This window comes from Scyliorhinus torazame, unplaced genomic scaffold, assembly GCF_047496885.1.
Source record: "Scyliorhinus torazame isolate Kashiwa2021f unplaced genomic scaffold, sScyTor2.1 scaffold_1399, whole genome shotgun sequence".
Classification (NCBI taxonomy): Eukaryota; Metazoa; Chordata; class Chondrichthyes; order Carcharhiniformes; family Scyliorhinidae; genus Scyliorhinus; species Scyliorhinus torazame.
In genome coordinates this window covers 33,530-37,811 of record NW_027309126.1, presented here as the reverse complement: position 1 = coordinate 37,811, position 4,282 = coordinate 33,530, and the positions used below count along the sequence as shown (strand labels likewise).

The 4,282-nt window shown below is 48.7% G+C and overlaps 1 non-coding gene across 1 annotated transcript; it reads left to right on the top strand.

Annotated features, from left to right (window-relative positions):
* The first annotated feature begins 1,381 nt into the window (after window positions 1-1,381).
* Window positions 1,382-1,545, top strand: LOC140407267 (U1 spliceosomal RNA). The gene has a single exon (XR_011939571.1). It is a non-coding gene; the product is annotated as a U1 spliceosomal RNA (small nuclear RNA).
* Window positions 1,546-4,282: the final 2,737 nt, after the last annotated feature.

The following is a 4,282-nucleotide window of genomic DNA, read 5'->3' as shown; positions in this document are numbered from 1 at the left end:
CCTCCAAGCCAGTGCCACCTAAACTACAATGCTGCCCGCCTAAACTACAATCTTCTACACTTCCTGGGTCTGTATCCCTCTATTCCCATCCTATTCATGTATTTCTCAAGATGGACCTTAAATGTCACTATCGTCCCTGCTTCCACCACCTCCTCCGGCAGCGAGTTCCAGGCACCCACTACCCTCTGTGTAAAAGACTTGCCTCGTACACAGGGCTAAATCGCTGGCTTTGAAAGCAGACCAAGGCAGGCCAGCAGCACGGTTCAATTCCTGTAACAGCCTCCCCGAACAGGCGCTGGAATGTGGCGACTAGGGTCTTTTCACAGTAACTTCATTGAAGCCTACTTGTGACAATAAGCGATTTTCATTTCATTTCATTTCATTTCTAAACATTGCCCCTCGCACCTTAAACCTATGCCCCCGAGTAATTGACCCTGCTACCATGGGGAAAAGCCGCTGACTATCTGTCTATGCTCCTTATAATTTTGTAGACCGCTATCAGGTCACCCCTCAACCTCCGTCGTTCCAGTGAGAACAAACCGAGTTTATTCAACCGCTCCTCATACCTAATGCCCTCCATACCAGGCAACATCTGGTAAATCTCTTCTGCACCCTCCCTGTGGGGGGAGTATGTGTGGGGGGGAGTGTGTGGGTGTTTGTGTGGGGGGGTGTGTGGGGGGGGATTGGGGGGTAGGGAGTGTGTGGGGGGGGGGAGTGTGTGGGGCGGGGTTGTGTGTGTGGGGGGAGTGGGTGTGTGGGGGGGGAGTGTGTGTGTGTGTGGGGGGGGGAGTGTGGGGTGGGGAGTGTGTGGGTGGGGGAGTGTGTGAGGGGGGGAGTGTGGGGAGTGTGTGGGGTGGAGAGTGGGTGGGGGGGAGTGTGTGGGGCGGTGGTGTGTGTGGGGGGGGGAGTGGGGGGGGAAGGAAGTGTGTGGGAGGGAGTGGGTGTGGGGAGTCTGGGGGGGGTTCCTCAACCTCGTGACCAAAAACATCTCTCCGAGTGACAATAATGAGCATGTTTGTGACTCCAAACCCTCCTGATCAATCTCTCTCTCTGCCAGTGTCTGAGAAGTTTCATCTTTCCTTGCTGAACAAAGTTAGACAGAGAAAGTTTTCTTTCCGGAAAGCTGAGCCTGTGATTGTGGCTGAGGGGCGGTTCACTTCCTTTTAAGGGCAATATGCAAATGAGCATAGTGGACTTTTTGAGCCATATTTCTCCAACTAGAGAGGAACATTCCAACATTTGTTAGAACAATACCGAAGAAGTAGCTTTACTGATGAGAGGAAATTGTAAGTAAAGGGACAGTTTAGCGGTGTAAATGCAGTAAGTGTGAGTGAAAGATGTGATGTGTGGTGTGGGCTGGGAGTGTGTCGTGTTTTTAAGCATACTTACCTGGCAGGGGTGAAACCATGATCAAAAAGGTGGTTCGCCCAGGACGAGGCTAGCCCATTGCACTTCGGGTGTGCTGACGCCTGCGATGTCCCCAAATGCGGGATACTCGACTGCAAAATTTGTGGTAGTGGGGGACTGCGTTCGCGCTCTCCCCTGATTTACAAAATAAAAATAGAATTGCTGTTCATTCACTTGCCAGTAGGGCGCTCAACTCTTTCGAGACCTGTCCAGTCTTATGTATTTGCTGGTTACCTAGTCTTTCCACACAATAATTGCCCACCTCCATTATTTTACTCCCTTCCATTATCAACAATTATTCCTTCTGCTCAGAGTTTATTACTCTGCCTGCAATCCACCCATAACTACAATTTATTTACCCCAGAAAAAATAACCCTCACCCCACGCAATTCTCCCCCTGACATTTTATTTGTGGTCGGCAAATTCAAAACACCGTGGGCTGGATTCTCCAATCCTCAGGCTAAGTGCTGATGCCAACGGAGGATCCGTGGAGTTTCACGATGGCAAAACTGACACAAAACCCTCACCAATTCCGCTACTTGTGAGTGGCTAGCAGCGGCGTTGCGTGAAACACTCGTGGAACGCGCGGTAAATGGTTGGAGAATCGCCAGGTCCCGTGCCGAGTGTTGCAGACTGGCACATTCCAAGGTCCAGGACTATGTGCTGAGGGACGCACTCAAGCTTGGGTCAGCTGCCGCCAAGGCGCAAAGGGGAAAGACCACTGTGTAAGGTCTCACCAGCAAATGTACACCGAGGGGCAGTTAACAGTGTAAACCCCCCTCGGTCTGGGTCATTAACACTCCAATGTATAAAAGAAACATGACAATGTAAATCATAGATCATAGAATTTACAGTGCAGAAGGAGGCCATTCGGCCCATCGAGTCTGCACCGGTTCTTGGAAAGAGCACCCTACCCAACGTCAACACCCCCACCCTATCCCCATAACCACATAACCCCACCCAACACTAAGGGCAATTTTGGACACTAAGAGCAATTTATCGTGGCCAATCCACCTAACCTGCACATCTTTGGACTGTGGGAGGAAACCGGAGCACCCGGAGGAAACCCACACAAACACGGGGAGGATGTGCAGACTCCTCACAGACAGTGACCCAAGCCGGAATCGAACCTGGGACCCTGGAGCTGTGAAGCAATTGTGCTCTCCACAATGCTACCGTTCTGCCCGTCTATAATGTTTAAGAAGGAATTACATAAGAACATAATTACTAGGAGCAGGAGTAGGCCATCTGGCCCCTCGAGCCTGCTCCTCCATTCAATGAGGTCATGGCTGATCTTTTGTAACGTAAAGAGCGATATGTGTGTAAGGTTATCAAAATTGAATGGAAGAAAGTCAAGGGAATGTGTAACTCTGATGGAAATGTACAGTCAAGACAATTCAAAATGTTCTGTAATGTTTATGATAGATTTTATGAATAAAGTATATTTTTTGAAGAAAAAAAAAGATCGGACACATTTCCATAAAGCAGGAATATCTCAATCAAACTTGAGTTCCCATAGACTTGTTAACACTTGACTGTATAAAGTAAATTCCACTGAGAGATTCCAAAAGCTGCCACGGAAATGACTGGTGAGATTAAATTTTGAAACAGAACTATTTTAACTGATGCCTCAATCCTATCACACAGAAATGTTGTACGTTTTGAACTTCCACTGTTTCTATCTTCTTATCATTGATAAAGAACATGGTTCGGCTGTTTAGCACCGGGCTAAATCGCTGGCTTTGAAAGCAGACCAAGGCAGGCCAGCAGCACGGTTCAATTCCCGTAACAGCCTTCCCGAACAGGAGCCGGAATGTGGCAACTCGGGGCTTTTCACAGTAACTTAATTGAAGCCTACTTGTGACAATAAGCAATTTTCATTTCATTTCTATCCTTTCTATGTCTAAATCACCTTGGGATTCTCAAACCCATTTATTAGAAGATTCAATGTACAAATAAATGATTGGAAAGGGAGAGATAGAAAGCTGGAGGGACAGAGACAGGGATATTTAACCCCAAACCCCCCTCAGAAATCCTTCCAACCCCACCGCCCTGTCTAAAACACAAACACCACCATTGAGGACAAACCTGTACCCAGGCTGCGGCCTATTCATTTCAGACCCACTCCCTCACCGCCTCCCGACTGCTTCACACTCAGTGAGCCAGTTTAATTTTAAATTGTGCGTGGTCACTAAGTTGACAGTTCAGGAAAGGCTGCAGGCCATTGGTGCACAGCAGGATCCCACACATAGCAATGTGATCCTGTCAGGGTGGGACAGGCAGGTGAGCAGGGGGGTGGGGGACATGTTCCTTCCCTTGACTGCTATATTCTTTCTTCAATCTCCCCTCGCCACCACCCCAACCTCTGAACAGCACGGGTATTCCAAGTCTCGAGACACATCCGCCCTCAGAAAGTTAAACTCCCCTCTTTAACCTGGGAAACCCACTGCCCGGTAAATCACCCTCCCAGCATTTATTGCTATTCTTTTCGCAAATCAAGGAATTCCCGGGAAGGTGTGCTGGAGGCTCCCCGGTGCAGTTTGTGGGGTGGTTTTTGTTGATTGAAGGTTTAAAGAGACACCAAGAAGGTGGAGAGAGATGGACAGATATCGGCAGAACGCTGGGGAGACAGAGGGAGAGAGACAAGAATGGAAAGAATGCAGAAAGAGAGAGACAGCCTCTCTTTTTCACTACCTCCCTCTCTGTCATTCTCCCTCTCTCTAATCTCCATCACCCCCCAGCCCCACATTCTTTCTGTACTTCTCTCTCTGTCTTGCTCATCCCAGTAGTTGTGAAGGAGAGAGAGAGAGAAAGAGAGGGTCACACACAGGAATCTAACAATCAGAACCACAGCAAACTGAATTCAAATGGCCCC